This window comes from Equus asinus, chromosome X, assembly GCF_041296235.1.
Source record: "Equus asinus isolate D_3611 breed Donkey chromosome X, EquAss-T2T_v2, whole genome shotgun sequence".
Lineage (NCBI taxonomy): Eukaryota > Metazoa > Chordata > Mammalia > Perissodactyla > Equidae > Equus > Equus asinus.
The window spans coordinates 11,112,824-11,131,710 of record NC_091820.1 but is presented as its reverse complement, the minus strand read 5'-3'; the positions used below and the strand labels follow the sequence as shown (position 1 = coordinate 11,131,710).

The 18,887-nt window shown below is 39.7% G+C and overlaps 1 protein-coding gene across 5 annotated transcripts in view; it reads left to right on the top strand.

Moving 5' to 3' along the window:
* The window catches only part of FANCB (FA complementation group B), a 51,684-nt gene extending 33,353 nt beyond the window's left edge, over window positions 1-18,331 (top strand). For 4 of the 5 annotated variants that reach the window (XR_011499702.1, XR_006523080.2, XR_011499700.1 and 1 more), the window contains 2 exons: window positions 14,852-15,127; window positions 18,196-18,331. The gene's annotated coding sequence lies outside the window, so the exon portion shown is untranslated. Of the gene's footprint in view, window positions 1-14,851; window positions 15,128-16,814; window positions 16,908-18,195 lie in introns of those variants that run through there. The other variant, XR_011499701.1, reaches the window with a different exon arrangement.
* The last annotated feature ends 556 nt before the right edge of the window (window positions 18,332-18,887 follow it).

Below are 18,887 nucleotides of genomic sequence, written 5' to 3'. Positions count from 1 at the left end.
ATCTTTTATTTAACTCCTAACAATGAAAAATTACTCTGAACACTGAAACAATGAAAAGATGATGGTTGTACAATGCCTAATGACACCTTTATCCATTAGGACTTATATGGAAAGAACACCCAACTCAAAACAAATTGACCAGTAAAGGAGAGGTCATGGCTATTGTAACTGGTGGGAGGTGTGCAAGCTTGAGTTGGTTTGATTCAGCAGCTCAGCAGAATATCAAGGGTGTTCTCAACTTCATTCTAACATAGGCTCCCCACATGGGAGAAATGGCCTGCAACACCTCCAGGATACACGTCCGCACACCACTCCATCCAGAAGGAGAAAGCTTATGGAAGAGTGAGGAACCTTCTTTTCCAAAGGAATATCTCTCCTCATGTCTTATAGTCCCACATTCAGTCTCACATTCAGTCTCACATTCAGTCCTAAAATGTCCTGTGGATATTTGAATACCCTGTGTTGATTGGCTTGGGCCTGGGTTACGAGAGGTAGACTTTGCACGTTTACCGTTTACTCCTCCTTAAGTGCGTGTGTGTGTGTGTGTGTGTGTGTGTGTATGTGAGGAAGATTGGCCCTGAGCTAACATGTGTTGCTGATCTTTCTCTCTTTTTGCTTGATGAAGATTGTCACTGAGCTAACATCTGTGTCGGTCTCTCTCTTTTTTTTATGTGGGATGCTGCCACAGTGTGGCTTGATGAGTGGTGCTTAGTCCATGCCTGGGATCCAATCCTATGAACACCAGGCTGCCGAAGTGGAGTGGGTGAACTTAACCACTATGCCACTGGACCAGCCCCTCCTTAAGTGTTTTTACATAGGCATTTGTTTTGGGTTGGATTGTGTCCTCCCAAAAAGATATGATGTGGTCCTAAACCCCAGTACCTCAAAATGAGTGATTTTGTTTGGAAATAGTCATTTCAGATATGATTAGTTGAGATGGAAGTCATACTGGAGTAGGGTGGGCCCCTAATCCAATATGACTGGTGTACTTATAAGAGAATATGAAGACAGAGAGAGGGAGAACACAAGCAGTGTGACAATGTAGGCAGAGATTGGAGTTATGTAGCTGGAAGCCAAGGAATGCCAAAGACTTCCAGCAAACCACCAGAAGATAGAAAGAGGCAAGGAAGGAATCCTCGACAGATTTCAGAGGGAGCATGACCCTGCCTACATCTCAATTTCAGACTTCTAACCTCCAGAACTGTGAAACAATATATTTTTGTTGTTTTAAGCTACTCGGTTTGTGGCATTTTGTTTTGGCAGTCCTAGAAAACTAATACAACACTTATTATCATTTACATTAGTTTTAAAAATTAAAAAATCAAGGGTGTTTTGGAGGAAGAAGCGTAGGTCATTGTAAAAGCAATGAAAAATAGAACGATATTTGCATAGGACTATAAGCAGATGGTTAGTGTTAAAGTATAAGATTCTGTCAATCCATCCTCCTAAATATCTTAATTTTATCAAGTTTTCTTCCACCTTCATTGCTACCTTCCTGTTCCATGCTACCATTATTTCTTACCTGGACTATTTCAGCAGCTTCCCAACTTGTCTCCATGTTTTTACTCTTGCTTCCTTCCAGTCTTCTTCTCCAAACAGCAGCTACAGTTGTCAAAGCACAAAACTGATCTGCTGAAAAGCCATTCACCATCTTTCCATTGTTTCAGTGTTCACTCAGTGGCTTCGCATTACTTTTAGAATAAAGATCAAAATGCATATGTGGCGTACAAGGTATGGTGTCATCTAACCTACCTCATGAGCCTAGCTAGGATTCTACTCCTGTCCCTGTAGGCATGAGTCACTGACATTCTCTCAGTTCTTCAAGCACAGCATTTTGCTTTCTATCTCAAACTCGGCACATGCTGTTCCCATTATGTGTGCTGCTCTCTCTCCATTCCTACTCTCTCATTCACCTAGTTTCATGCCCATTCATCCTTCAGATCTTGGTGCTTAATTCACTTCCTCATGGAAACCTTTGACCCTCTAAGACCAGGTCAAATCCCCTTAGTATACACTTTTGTAGTACATCATACTTCTTTTTAGTGACTATAATTATAATTTCATAGCTAACTAATTATAGGCAGGTACTATAGTTAGCTCCAATTTGAAATCGAGGCTGTTGACTCCAAAATGTAAAACCCCTGTCCTTTTAACTACCTTGGGGGCAGGGCCCATTTTCTGTCTTGCTTACCTTTGTATCCCATCTAGCATAGTACTTTGCACATAATTGGTGCTTAACTAATATTAGTGTAATTTTTTTGAAAAGAAAATATCAATGAATGAATTGTAGCTTTAAGAAATTCACGTAAAGAGCCAACTTTGGTGTGTTTGTGTGAGTGGGGGAGGATTTCCATATCACGTGACACATTAAAGCACTTATATTTAATTCTTCAATCAGTGGTTCCCAGACTGATCATGTGGGTGGCTGTAATTTTACAAATTGGCGAGGCCAGCATAGATTTGACAACTTTTTGTTTTGCCAGGTAAGGATGTTAAAAAGTGGCACCCATGCCACCATCACTTTATAAAACAATATATTTATATTAAATATATAATCATAGAATACAGATAGTTTAAACTGAGTAAATTTAGTTTCGTGAAAAAATCATTACATTGTCTCTATTTTTCTCAATCTCATTGTGCAACACACCAGTGGAAACATATGGCCTTTCACTAGTCAGTGATCAATGTTTAGGAATCATAGATGGGAAGTTTTGAAGGAATTTATGTTGGCAAGTGGTGGCATGATCTGATTTTTATTTTATATAGATGACCTTGTTAGCTCTTTGGACGCTGGATCGTAAGGAATGAAGAGATTCAGAAATAGCAGTGAGATTGCCAGAGTGGTCTCAGTGAGAGATGATGAAGTATTGATTTAAATTGGCAAAGGCAAAACTAAAGAAATAATATTGCAGATATATTTAGGGTCTATAGTCAACAGAACTTAGTTTTTAATTTATTAATGATTCTTACAAGGTAGGGAATCAGAATCACTAGACTTGAATGTGTGTGAGTATATGCAGACACACACATAATGCCTAGGCTTGCCCTAGACCTGAACCAGAATGGCCAAGGGTAGAGCCTGGCTATATGTATTTCTAAAAGCTACAAATATGATTCTGAGTTAAAAAGCATGGATAGATGGTCAGCAGAACGAAAGGGAGTAGTTAAGGAGGACTCCCAGGTTTTTATTTTGGGTTACTGATATAGAGAATTTAGGGAAAAGAGTAGTTTGAACTCCTTCAATAAATCCATACCATTTTATGAAAGTAGACTTTTATTAAATGGGCTGAACTCAATGAAAGCAATCTCCTTTCCCTACTCTCAGACAGTATTTCTGGCACATCCCTATGGCTTCTCTGGTACTTTCAGGTACTGAAGAGCAATCTGATTTTCAGGAATTGAAAAGTTCAGTCCAATCTATTATCTTCAAAATGAGACTCTATAAGAAAGCAAACATATCATAATTACAATAACAACAAAAAAGTACCCATAATAAGAAACGTGCGAGACCTGAATGAGTAAAATATTTAAATACTACTAAAGGATCAAAAAAAATGACTTTAAAAATAGCAATACATATATTTTTGGAGGGGAAGACTCAATATCATTACGATGTCAGTTTTCTCTCAGTTTATTGATTTAACCCAATCACAATAAAAATACAAATAGACTTCTTTTGGAACAAATCAAGCTGCTTTTAAAGTTCTTGTGGAAAAATCTGCAGGCCAAAGCCATGAAAACTCTGAAAACAAAAGCACGGTGGGGAATAGAGATTCACCCTACTGGATATTAAGATGTATAGTAAAATATCAGTATGTGTGTTCCAAGTGCACAAATAGCCACATACCGCAATAGAATAGAAATTTCAGAAATAGGACCAAATACATGAGAATTTAGTCCATTATAATGATGATGTTCCACTTCAGTAAGGGAAAGATGGTCATAGGAAATTCAAGTAGCCATCTGTGGGAGGAAGGGGAGAATGTGCCCATTTCCAGGATCAATTTGATATAGATCAAAGTTTCAAGTATAAAAAAAGGAAACAAAAAAATATTAGATGAAAATAAGGGAAGACTTCCATATTAACCTGGAGTGGGGGAGATTTATCAATCTGTTTCACAAAATCCAGAAGACATAAAAGGGAAAAAAATCTTGATTAAAAAAAAGTAAGTCAAAAGATAACATCAGAAAAACTATTTGTGACATATCTCAAAAGAAGGACTAATCTCCACAGTACAGAGAAAATGTCTTGAAAATGATAAAGGGAAAGAATCAGTAGAAAAAGGGGGCAAAGAAACTAAAACAATTAATGGAAAAGGAAATGCAAATAAACATTTAACAACATGTGTAACTTCACATAATAAGCAAATGCAAATTAAAACGACATTGAAAAAACTGGACTTTCATGTAACAGTGAAATGAAATAGGTTGCCACAGGTCCACTCTCCCGCTAGACAATACTGGATACATTATAAAAATCACATTTTAAAGGACTCAGAGAGCTGAGGAAACAGGACTGGACGAACTAAAATTACAGAGAAGGGAAAATTGTTCCAAAGTGACTTGATAATTGCCAGCCCTTTGTTTATCTGGGGCAGGCTGTGGATCAGTCTTGGTCCAGGTAAAGGGCTTCTGCTTAGGGACAGAGAAGTCAGCAGACTTTTAGCAGTTGCATAGTGCTGTAGTGACAAATTGAAACATTTAGGGCCTTAAAAGTACAGATTTCACATTGGGATATTTTTATAGTTCTGTGGCTGCGCAAGACATAGGGGAGCTAGCACAAAAACTTCTAAAGGGCAGACTGAAATCTCTTTCAGTTGTATAGTGCTTCCAGGGAGGAGCTCTGCATCAAACGCCTGACCGGTTTCCTCTTCAAGACATCTGCAGGTTTTTAAGCTGAATGAAGTAGGAGGCTAAAGGGCTGAGCTGAAAACTTCTGAAGGTCAGAGCTGTTCTCTGTTAGCTTCTAGGGCTGAGGAGATCTGTACTTCCAGAATCTAGGAACAGGAACATACCAGAAGTGGATTTAGTCTTACTAAACTTGCAATAATAGATCCTGGATCAAACTCAATTTCTGATTGGATTGAGTTGATTAGCTGCTCACCCTAATTGCCTAGTGAAATAAAAGGGAAATGCTCTTTTCCATGGAACTTCTATGATTCTTCTTCTATACATGCTATCTGGCACATGATAAAATAATTTCTAGATATGTAAAGAGGCAAGACTGTATGACTGATAATTAAGAGAAAAAAATAGAATGCAAATGCACAGATGTTGCTGATATTGAAGTTAGCAGATAAGAACTCTAAAATATGTTGTATAATATATTCAAAATAGAAAAGGACAAAATAGATGAAAGGATGGAAAAATTTAAACAATTGGAATCATTAAACAATAATCAAATAGGAAGTTCAGAACTGAAAAGTGCAGTATCTGAAATTTAAAACTCAATGTATGAATTAAGCAGCAGGGAGACGCAGAATGTAGGATTAGTGAACTGGGATATGGGTCAATAGAAAACACTCAAACTAAAGCAGAGAGAGAAGGTGGAAAAAAAGGTTAGAGTAGAAGAGACATTCAGACATACTCAAATGCATTAACATTCATGTAATTGAAAATCTGGAGAAGAAAAAGACGATGAAACAAAAGCAATGTTTGAAGAGGTAATAGTTGAGAATTTGTTCAAAACTGATGAAAGACATCAACGTAGAGATTCAAGGAGCTCAGAAAACTACAAGTAAAAAACAAAAAAGGAAACCGCACTTAGGCACATCATGGAAAAACACCTGTCTTTTCTACTTGAAGTTTTCTGAGCTTCTTGAATCTCTGAGTTGATGCCTTTCATTAGCAAAGTCAATTAGAAAATCTTAAAAGTGGTTAGAGAAGAAAGGTATGTTACCTTCAAAAGAGCAGCAGTGTAACTGACAGCCAATATCTTATCAGAAACAAATGAAACCAGAAAGCAATGGAATTTCTTCTTTAAACTGCTTATACAAAATAACTGAGCCTACAATTCTATGTGTAGCAAAAATATGCTTAAGAAATGAAGATAAAGACATTTTCAGACAAAGACTGAGGGAATCCCTTACCAAGAGGCCTGTTCTAAAAGAAATATTAAAAAGATTCTTCAGGCAGGAACAAAATGATGCTGTATGGAAATGTGAAAATGCAAGAGGGAATGAAGAACTAATGAGAAAATATAGTGAGTAAATATACATGAATAAATATTGCATAAAACAATAATTTCATGTCAAGTTTAAATTATTTGTAGAATTAAAATACATGACAACAGGGGAGTGACATCATCAAGATGGCAGAGAAGGAGACCCGAGCCTCCTTTCCTCCACAAAGAACAAGTTAGTCAGCTATCCACTAACAAAAATAGCTCTGGGAGAGCTCAGAAGTCCACTTAAAAAGCTTCAGTAACACAGTGGACCCAAAAGCCTGAGAATAATTGCACAAAAAGGAGAAGGAAGAACAGTTTCATTTTACCTGCATCATCCCAGTGCAAGGTCAGTATTGCTCAGTGTCAAGAGGGAGCTCCCTGGCCTGAGATAGTTCCCCTTGCTTGGGAAAGGAAAATGGGGTGAGCAGCCAGCTTCTCCAATCTTTTGGGGCACTGCACAAAAGACCTGCTTTGGTGTCACCATACCCAGAGATGTATTGCTGAGACATCTAGAGATAGCTAGGAACAATGAAGAAGGGCAGGGGCTACCAGTACAAGCCATGTGGTGGGAGTGAACATGGTTCCCAGTGGCCTGCTCTGTAGAGGACCCTAGCAGTGTTCGCCACTGAGGATCTTAAAAGGCCTTGTGGATGCTGTGGACCCCTGCAGCTTTCGTCACTGAAGACCTCTTCACAGATCCCAGCATACTGCTCCAAAGAGGATCCCAGCAGCTTTTGCCACTGAGGAAACCAAGCACAGCCACCGTACACCCTGCAACTTTTGCCACTGAGGGCCCCACAGGTTTTTGCATTCATAGACACCAGCTGCCTGAGTCCATCCCCACTCTCCTCTCCCTCCCCCTGGCCACCTTGCCACAGGATGCCCAGGACCCAGGATCTGCACTGGAAACCAACCGTGGCCTCTGGGACTGTGCAGGTACATAATACCAGCTTAGGTCCATGCAGCCAACCTCCACCACCATGCACATACCTGCTGCTAGCCCCTGTAGATGCATGAGTGCACGCCAAAAGTCCAGGCCTCAGCAGCTGCTTATACACCTGGATACAGCCTGACTCCTGTCACAGGCCTTCACTGCCAAGCATTTGCCCACAGCTAGCCCCTACAGCTATGCCCCTGGTCTTGAATCCTGTCAGCAGCATTTACCTCCATGTGCATGCCCACATCTAGCTCCTGCAGCTGCATAAGTGGATGCTGACTTCCCAGGCCCCCACAGCTACTCATGTGCCCGGATCTGGCTCTGATTCTTGTCACTGGCCTGCACTACCGCATATGCCAACAGCTAACCCCTGCAGCCACACACCATGCGCTAAATCCCAACTCCTGTCACCAGCCTCTACTGTTGTGCATGTGCCTGTGCAGCTGCATGAATGCACACCAATAGCTGAGGTCCACCCAGCTCCTCATGGGCCCAGATCTTGCCCTGACTCTTGTCACTGGCCTACACTGCTCGATGCACTTTCAACTAGCACTTACTGCCCTGCACCTGCACACTACCAGCCCAACTCCTATAACCAACCTCCACTGCTGTTCATGTGCCCGTGGCTAACCCCTGCAGCCATATAAGTACACACTGACAGTAAAGTCTCCCCCAGCTGCTTATGCACTGGGAGCTGGTCCTGACTCCATCACAGTGTGCACCACCGCATTCACTAGTGGCTAGCTCCTGCAGCTGTGCACCTGTAGGCTGCTGGCCCCAACTTCCATTATTGATTCCCACCTCTGTGTGTGCGTCCAAGGCTAGCCACTATAGCCACATGAGTATACACCAAAAGCTCAGGCCCCACAGCTGCTTGGGTGCCTGGAACTGGCTCTGACTCCTTTCACAGGCCTATACCACCACATGTGCCCACAGCTAGCCCCTGCAGATGTGTGCCTGCACACCAATGGCTCTGACTCTTTATTGGCCCCCACTGCCACGCATATGCCTGTGGCTAGCCCCTGCAGCTATGCAAGGGTACACTAAACAGCCTGGGACCCTGCAGATAATTGTGTGACCACAGTTGATCCTGGTGCCTGACATTGGCCTTGGTCCTCACCACTGCATGTGTGCCTGAAGCTGGCCCCTGCCACCGCACAGGCACCTATAGCCAGTGCCCACAGCTAAGTGTGTGCATATCACCAGCTCTGAACAGAACTACCACCAGCCCTGGTCCCTTGCCTCTGGACCTGGAGGTACCACTAAGGACTGTAACATCCATTGCAGCCACCACAGACACCCTGCAGCTCTCGCCACAAAGGATCCTACAGTTGTCAATGTTGCGGAAAACAGCTGCCTTAGCCAATGAGACACCACACACACACCATCCCCAGACCCAGGAGACCACATGCTCCCACACTTGGGGCCTCATACCACTAGACCAAGGGCCACAGTATGCCCTGACCCATGGGTGAAGAATTTTTCTTACTAAAGTCAGTCCATAAAGTCTGGAAGAGTGACTGTTCTTCAAATGCACAAACACATACACAAGGCTACATGGATCATGATGAGTCAAGGAAACATAACACCACCAAAGGAGCATGATAAACTTCCAGTAACTGATTTCAAAGAAATGGAGATCCAAAAATTGCCTGACAAAGAATTCAAAATAAAGATCAAAGAGCTACAAGAGAACACAGATGAACAATGTAACAAAATCAGAAAAATAATGCAAGAACAAATTTAGGAGTTCAACAGAGAGAAAACATTAAAAAGACCAAACAAGTTTTGGAACTGAGGAATGAGGAATGCAATGACTGAAATAAAAAAAATGCAATAGAGAGCTTTAACATCAGACTTGACCATGCAGAAGAAAGACTCAGTGAACTAGAAGACAAATATTTGAAATTATCCATTCAGAGAAGAAAAAAAAAAAAGAATGAAAGAAAATGAAGAAAGCCTATGAGACTATGGAACAACATCAAGTGACACAATGTTGGCATTATAGGAATCCTAGAAGGAAAAGAGAGAAAGGAACAGAAAGCTTATTTAAAGAAATAATGGCTGGAGCCAGCCCTGATGGCCTAGTAGTTAAAATTTGGCGCACTCCTCTTCAGTGGCCTGAGTTTGGTTCCCAGGCACAGAACCACACCACTCATCTGTCAGTAGCCATAGTGTGGTGGCAGCTCACACAGAAGAAATAGAAGAACCTACAACTAGAACGTACAACTATGTACTGAGGCTTTGGGGAGGAAAAAAAGAGAGAGGAAGGTTGGCAACAGATGTTAGTTCAGGGTGAATCTTTCCCAGCAAAAAAAATAAATAATGGCTGAAAACTTCCCAAATCTGAGGAAAGATATGGGCATCAAGGTACATGGAGCTCAAAGCTTCCCAATGAAGTTCAACCTAATGAAGTCACTGAGACATAATAAAACTGTAAAAAGCAAAGACAAAAAAAATCTTGAAAACAACAAGATAAAAGAAGCTCATCACATACGAGGGCCATCCCCTCCCCCATTAAGGCTATAAGCAGATTTCTCAGCAGAAATCTTGCAGGCCAGGAAAGAGTAGGATGATACAGTAAAAGTGCCGAAAGGAAAAAACTGCCTGCCAAGAATACTTTACCTGGCAAAGTTGTTCTTCAGAAATGAAGGAAAGATAATTACATTCTCACTCAAACAAACGCTGAAGGGATTCATCACTACTAAACCTAGCTTACAAGAAATGCTAAAGGGAGTTCTTCCAGTTGAGAAGAAAGGATGCTAACTAAAAACATGAAATCATAGGAAAAGTATAAAACTTACTGGTAAAGGTAACTATATAGTCAAATTCAGAATACTCTAATATTGTAATAGTGGTATATAAATCACTTATAACTTTAGTGTAAAGGTTAAATGATAAAAGTATTAAAAATAACTATAACTAAAATAATTTGTTAATGGATACACAATATAAAAAGATGTAAATTGTGATACCAAAAAGATAAATTGGGAGTGGGGAGTAAAAGTGTTGAGCTTTTGTATGCAAATGGAGTTAAGTTGTTATCCACTTAAAATAGACTGTTATAAATATAAGATGTTCTATGTAAGCCTCATGGTACCAAAAAGCAAAAACTTATAGTAGATACAGAAAAAGATAAATAGAAGGGAAACAAAGCATATTATGGTAGAAAATCATTAAATCATGAAGGAATAAAGCAAGAGAGGAACAAAGGAACACAAGATCCACAAAACTCCCAGGAAGCAATTAACAAAATGCCAATAGTAAGTCCTTACCTATCAATGATTACTTTAAATATAAACGGACTAAATTATTCAATCAAAAGACATAGAGTAGTTAAATGGATTGAAAAGAAGACAAGACTCAGCTATATGCTGCCTACAAGAGACTCGCTTCAGCTAAGGACAATAGGCTTAAAGTAAAAGGAGTGAAAAAGATAGTCCATGCAAATGGAAATCAAAAGAGAATAGCAATAGCTATACTTATACCAGACAAAATGGAATTTAAGTCAAAAAAGTACTAAGAGACAAAGGTTATTATACAATGATAAAGGAGTCAATTCATCAAGAGGAAATAATAGTAAATATATATGCACCCAACATTAGAGCACTTAAATATGTAAAGCAATTATTAACAGATCTAGAGAGAGAAATAGCAATATGATAATAGTAGAGGACTTCAATACCCCGACTTTCAACACAGGATAGATCATCCAGACAGAAAATCAATAAGAAAATCTTGAACCTGAACTACATTTTAGACCAAATGGACCTAACAGACATATACAGGAACAGAATAAGCATTCTTCTCAGGGGTTCATGGAACATTCTCTAGGAGAGATCATGTTGGGCCACAAAACAAGTATTTGTGGCCCCCAAATTAACATTTTTAAGAAGACTGAAATCATACCAAGTATCTTTTCTGACCACAATGGTATGTGACTAGAAATCAACAACAGGAGGAAATCTGGAATATTCACAAATATGTGAAGATTGAACAACATGCTCCTGAACAACCAATGGGTTAAAGAAGAAATCAAAAGGGACTTCAGAAAATATCTTGAAACAAATGAAAATGGAAACACAAGATACCAAAACTTATGAGACGCAGCAAAAGCAGTGCTGAGAGGGAAGTTTATAGTGATAAATGCCTATGTTAAGAAAAAATAAAGACCTCAAATAAACAACTTAACTTTACACCTCAAGCAACTAGAAAAACAAGAACAATCTAAGCCCAAAGTTAGTAGAAGGAAGGAAATAACAAAAATCAGAGAAGAAATAAATGAAATAGAGTCTAGAAAGACAATAGAAAAGATCAATGAAACTAACAGTTGGTTTTTTGAAAAGATAAACAAAATTGACAAACGTTTAGGTAAGCTAAGGAAAAAAGAGAGCAGACTGCATGTAATGGCTCATTGTTGGCTTAATTACTCTTAACTAATCATGTATGCTATTCTTATTTTAGAAAACAGCCCGGGTTCAAATCTGGGATCCACCACTTACTAGCTATGAATATTAGGCTAGTTATTTAACCTCCATGGGCCTCAGTTTCTGTCCAGAGCTCAGCTGAGCTGGAGACAGCTGAGATGCCAGGTATCAGAGTAGCTGATTAAGACAAGTCAAAATAAAAGTAGCATTCAAGCATTTACTCACTTACTGTGATAGTATAAGCAAGAGTCTGAACTGGATAAAGTGCTGGCTCCCGCTGTTCCATTTTCCACCATGGAAGGGTACATTGGTTGAGGGTCAAGTGAATCGGCACAGACTTGGGGGTCATCTCCCTGCTGAGGGAGCCCCAAACAAGAGGCTCCCGCAGTTTTATGGGCCTAGGGGCCAGGGGGAGGGAGAGGGGAAGAACTAGGAGTAGAAAAGGACTGACTCATAGTGGAGAAAAGTGTCTTCAAGGCCTTCGTCTTCTAGGCTCTGATAAAGAGGTTTCCATGGAGGCACCTGAGGAAGGCTCCGGATAAGGAGGTCTCTGAAGGAAGGCATCTGGGCTAGGGATGCAGACATGAGTTAAAAGCTTGGCTGACCAGGAGAATCTGAGTCCTAGGCTGCAACTCCCTTTAGAGTTGCGATGGATTGGTTGTGCACTGTCTGGTGTAGGGAGGCAGCTTTCCTTTCCCTGGTGTGGCCTGCTAGGTAAAGCCTTTGTAATTGCCTATTGGTTAAGCCTGAAAAATCACACATAGGTTTTGGCCAGAAGCTGGACTTCTCAGTTTCAACTGTAAAATGGGGATCGTAAATGACATAATGCATATAGAATGTTTAGGAAAACACCTGGCACATAAGCTCCCAATAAGTGTCTGTATTATTATTTTAATGTTATTATTGTTATTATTAATATTACCCCTGAGTTAAAACTCCTTACTTGTTGTGATATTGTGATATATAATAAGAAATATATATATATATATTTGGTCTTCATTGTAATTTCGGCACAGAGTTCCTAAATCCTTTGGAATTTCTTATGATGAGCGTGATAAAGGTGTCTTCTGTTATGTTAATGAGGTGACATTTGGAAAGCACCTAAGGATGGGGGCTGGTTGCCAGCAGAGCTGACCATGTGATTAGAGGGTTGGAACTTCCTCTCCGTAGGAGGGAGGGGTTGGAGATTGAGTTCAATAACCAATGGCCAATGATTTAATGAATCATGCCTATGCAATGAAGCCTCCATAAAAATCCAAAAGGACTGGGTTTGGAGAGCTTCTGGGCTGGTGGACACGTGGAGATTTGGGGAGAGTGGCACGCCTGGAGAGCACATGGAAGCTCTGCGCTCCTTCCCACATACTTTGCCCTATGTATCTCCTCCGTCTGGCTGTTCCTGAGTTATATCATTTTATAATATTATAAATCAGTAATCTAGTGAGTAAATGGGTTTCCTGAGTTCTGTGAGCTGCTCTAGCAAATTAATTGAACCCAAGGAAGGGGTCATGGGAACCTCTGATTTATAGCCAGTTGGTCAGAAGTACCGGTAACAGCCTGGGCTTGTGACTGGCGTCTGAAGTGGGTGGGGGGCAGTCTTGTAGGATTGAACCCTTAACTTGTGGGATCTGACACTATCTCTAGGTAGGTAGGCGTCAGAATTGAGTTGAAGTGTAGGACGCTCAGGTGGTATCTAGAGAATTGCTTGTTGGAGGTATGAGGAAACCCCTACCTCCCCACGTTGAACTTGCATCCAGGAACCAAAAAGACTTGTAATTGCTTACTTGCAAGCAATTCCTATAAATAAATGCAATTAAGATTCTGATATCTGGCCCTCATTTGCTACTGGTGAAAATAAAACAGGTAAAACTTTTCTACAAAGCCGTTTTGCAATATATATCAAGGACCTTAAATACTCAAACTGAGCATGAGCACTGCTAGAAATTTATTCTGAGGAAGCAGTCCGTATGTGGAAAAAGATATATGCTCAGAAATGATCATTGCACTATTTCAAACAATAAAAAATGAAATGTCTAACGAGAGGAAAAATGGTTTTAGAATTTATTTCATTCACATGATGTAATATTCTGCAACTCTTAAAAATCATGTTCACATATACACAAGCAATTTACTGAGATATTTTTCACTGATCAGATTGGCACAAATCCAAATGTTCTTTCACAATGCCTTCTGCCTTCAAGGACATGGAGAAACTGGCACTTTTTATACTTTACAAGTGGGAGAGCAAATAGATATAGCTCCTAACCAGGCAATTTGGCAATACCTGAACAAAATCACAAATGCATATGCCCTTTGACAAAGAAATCCTAATTCTAGGAATTTATCATAAAATATTTTTGCAAACATGTATGTATGTGTATACACACATACAAAGTTGTTTACTTTGCCATTGTAACGTCAGAAAAATGAAAACTGAATGCAATTGGTTAAATAAATTGTATACATCCATTCAATGGTATTCTATGCACCTGTAAAAATGGAGGATGCTCACTATGCAGTGATATGGAAAGATCTCAACATATATTGGTCAATCAGTAAAGTACAGAACAGTGTATGGTAAATTACATTTTGTGTTAGAAAGTGAGAAAATGTGAGTATATTTTCCTATGTGCTTGCGTTTGTTTATATAGAGAGAGACGCATAAGAAACAGTAGTAGGCTAAATAACAGCCCCTAAAGATATATCCACTTCCTAATCTCTGGAACCTGTGACTATTATCTTATATGGCAAAAGATATGATTAAGTTAAGGAGATTATCGTGGATTATGCAGGTAGGCTCTAAATGTCATCACAAGTATCCTTATAAGTGAGAGGCAGAGAGTGATTACACACACACAAGAGAAGAAGGCAATATGACCATGAGGGCGGAGAATGGAATGATGCGCCACAAGTCAAGGGATGCCAGCAGCCACCAGAAGCCAGAAGAGGCAAGGAACAGAATCTCCCTAGAGACTCTGGAGTGAGTGTAGCCCTGCCCACACCTTGATTTCCTCTCACTGACACAGACTTCAGACTTCTGGCCTCCAGAAGTTTGAGGGAATAAACTTTTGTTTTAAGCCACCAAATTTGCAGTAATTTGTTACAGTAGCCATGAGAAACTAATTCAGAAACTAATAAAAGTAATGACCTCTTAGGGAGAATTAGGTGACTGAAATATAGAGGTGGAAGCAAGATTTTTCACTGCTGATCTTTTTATAGTGTTTATTTTTTTTGAACAAGATGAATATATTTACGTTTTAAAATGTAAACTGTCAAAAAATTAATCTCTCATTCAATTCAAAACTTTCTCCCTCTTCTCAGCTCAAACCTGGCCCCCACTTCTGCAGACCAGCAGTGAAGAAGGGGACTAGCCTGTATTCTGGACCTCGACTCACTCTGCTGTCCTGGCTGGCTCCTGATATAGAGACTAGAGGCAAAGAGCAAGCCCTTTGGATTGGCTCTGGCACAGTCTAACTGTTGGTACCTCTGTCACGGCAGCAGGTGCCCAACTGTAGGCTCTTTATCTCACGGCTTGTTTGTATGAGGTTTTGGGAGACCCTCCTGGAGGCCTTGGCATTGCCACATTCCATAACCAAGGTGAGAAATGACTTCTTATGACTTCCCTTTAACTCCTACGCTTTGAATCTCAGAAAGCAGGTATGGAGTTCCAGTATCTTTTCCCACACTGAACAATGCGTGCCCTCTCCTCTTATATATACACAACCAAAGGAGTTCAGTGGATGTTACAGAACAATGAAGATCAGTTTCAAGGACACCACAACTTGCCATGAGCACTCCATTTCAGTATCCGCCTTAACAGGCAATCTATGACACACGAAATCACAAAGTTCTGCCATTTTGAGTGCCAAAATATTTCTCAGTTCCACTCATGTGCCTTGCCACTACCTTGCTCAGGCCATATCTTTCACCTGATTTGTGTTTGGAAAGAGTACTCTGGCTACATTTGGAGAGTGGATTGGAGCAGAGCAATACAAAGCAGGCAGTGTTAGGAAGCTGCCACAAAAGTCCATTAATTTTTGTATATTGAGTACATATTGAAATAATAACATTTTGGATATATTTAGTTAGATAAAATATATTTTTAAAATGAATTTAGTCTGTCACTTTTTGTTTTTTTTAACGGGGCTACTAGAAAATTTTAAATTATATGTGTAGCATGCATTATATTTCTATCAGACGGTGCTCTTCTAGAACAATTGGGCCATTTTCTTTATCCTCTCTTTCCTTCAACTTAGATTTTCCAGGACAGGCTAAATTTTTAATATTTGCTGTAACCACTCCCCATCTTCATAAATAACTCATACTTGTTAGATAACCTGTTCAAATGAGTGCTTTAGAAAATGTGATCCAGGCTTCCATCCCCTTCTAGTGTTTTCTAATGTTGTTCTTCACATCTAGAACATCTTTGTTTTCTTTTCCAAAGTCTATATATCCTCTGAGTCCAACTCAGGTGACCTGTCCCACCCCACCCCTGTGCTGTCCTTGACCACTTGCCATGGGTTGATGTTTCCTATCTCTTGATTCCCAGAGCAACCAAAGTTAGTTTCCACACAGTCAGACTCATTGCCACACTCCACACTGCTTTGCATTGTTCTGACTTCTTACATGTAAATCTTCCCTTCTTTTCTAGAAAGTTTAGTCACTTGAGTGCTTTCTCCTTCCTTTGACACACCTGCCAGATCTAAACAACTATTTTTCTTTAAGCAACACAAAGGCTTAATGAGGACCAGTAGATTAATATCTCAGTACAGGAGAATTCCATATTAAGTGTACCCTTATTGAGTTGCCAAATATTAATTTGATAATTTTAATTAAATATATTTATGTTTTTGAAGATGTGCTGTAGTAGAAAAAGAACTTGCCAGGGAGTCAGCAAAGTAAGGCTTTAGTTCCAACTCTGCCCGTCCAGCCACCTGACCTTGGACAGGTGCTCTTCACCTTTCTGGGACTGACTTTCTTCATCTTGAAAACAGATTAGGTAATCTCTAAGGTATATTTCAAATCACATATTTTATAAATCTGTGACGGAAATCTTTCTCAAATGCCTTACACACTACTCTGAATTTTTAAAAATAGAATGTGCTGAACAGAAATTGGCAATTTTAAAATGTCAGAGTCATTATTAGGGATGTCAATTATTATGCACTGACAGTGTAATGCAGCTAAGGGGTTATTGTGATGTGTATGGCTGCTTACTCTCCAGAGCATGTGGTTTTTATTTTTAAATTAATGTCTGCCCTTTAATTTCTTCTTTTAATGTCAGACTTTCACCTGTCACTTATTGCTGATGCCAGTCCTGCCTGTATTAATACCTTCGCTGTCCTCATCCCACCTAATTTGGGACTTCTAACCTAAGGTGATGTGGGGAAACCCTGTAATGATAAGCTTATTTGACTTATGTCTGAAGTTGGTCATTTGGTCCTTCATCAACCATTTATTGGGTGCCTGTACCTGTGTCTGAGGCACAAGACGGTGCAGGGGCTGAAGAAAAAAGAATTTATAACCTTGGGGGACTTCACAGTGAGAAAAGTATTTGCGCTTTAGTGCAGGGCTTCTGCAGGCCTTTTTCTTCACTTCTCAGTTTCCAGCCTCTTTCCTGATTGCTGAGTTTCCCAGACAAGTCACTTGTAGATAATAGAGGGCTTAATAATAACAATGATTAATCAACACAGTGAGGAACTCTCACAGGAATATGCAGAGACAAGTATAACAGAACAGAAAGTCTAGAAATAGTCTCCATGTGTATATACGAACTGGATGTATATAGAAGTAGTTTCCAAGAACAGAGAGAAAAGGATGGGTTATTTAGTGTCATTTAATTCTTACAATGAACTTGTGAGCCAGGTAACATTATTCTTCCTATTTTATAGATAAGGTAATGAGAGGTTCAAAGACTTGCCCAAAGTCTCAGTGGTGGGTCTAGGACAAAGTGTATTATCTTTGGTGTATTTCTACCTGTCCTCAATATTGGGTCATTTCATGTGTTAGATGATCTGAACCCTTCCTAGTGGTCAAAGGCAGCAAGTAGGAAAGTGGTTCTCAACCAGGAATAATTTTAGCCCCCCAGGGACAATTAACAATATCTGGAGACATTTTTGGTTGTCACAACTGGACTGGATGGTGGGAGGGATGCTGTTGGCATCTAGTGGGTAGAGACCAGAGATGCAGCTTTATATCCTGCAACACAAGACAGTCCCCAAGGATGATCTGTCCCAAAATGTCAATAATGCTGAGTTTGAAAATCCTGACGATAGATACAAGAGAGCTCTTAGTTCTTCACTAGTAATGTGGATTGGATTAAAATAAATAACGTATTTGAAGCCTATTTTTTATTTCTCTTTTTTTCTTGGTCACACCATACTGAAGCAAGGAACAACTGGGAGGAAGGTGGGAAAAAGCTTCTGATGCTTGAAAATACCTGGAAACGTTTGCATTTTATATTTGCTATAGGAATACAAGTAAAATCTAAAGATCTGCTACGTAACTGTAGTAGACATTACTAATATTTGCCACCAAGATTTCTGATCTTCCTTTTGTTCCGGGAGTGGGGGGCACATGCCCTCTTGAAGTTAGGTGTAGTTATGTGACTGAAATGTGAGTTACAGATGGAAGCCAGTTCATGATTTTCCATGCTCTCTTTCTAGACCACCACAACCATGGGAGTGTATGTTGGTATGGAGAAACCATAAAATCTAAGTGGCATGGAAAACTGCACCAGTACATGGAGAAAAGCAATCCTGCCCAGTCTCCCAGATATGCCAAAGACTTTGTATGAGTAAGAAATAATCTTTTGTTGTGCCACACCACTGAGAATTTTGAAATTGTTACTGTAGCATATTCTAACTTATCCTGACTAATACATCCAAGTTAATTAGCAAGTACGCTGGAATTCTTGAACCCCCAAATTTCTGGGGTGTTGCTTCTGCCTTAGGAATCAGGATGTATTAATATTTCGCATACCTGTTCATTCACACTGCTTTCTCAAATTCTTATTAGCATGAGGTCCTAGAGAGTTTTATAAAACTCCAGTGACTCTGCAGTAAGCACCAAATGTTCTCACATATGGTTGTTGGGGCTGTGTGTGAAGGAATTTTTAAGCTTTGGAAATACATTTTATGTCTGAAATGATTTCTGTTGGTACTAAAATATGTCCTGAATTGTGACATGCCAGGCTGCATGACTTTTACCTACTTATTATGCAAATTCTATTTTGTAATATATAATAGAAATTTTATTTAGTTTCTTGAATTTCTAGATTAGAAATGGTGAAAATTGTAGGATAATCGTAATCAATCTCTCTCTTCTCTTCCACACACTTCATTCTCTCTTTCTCCAT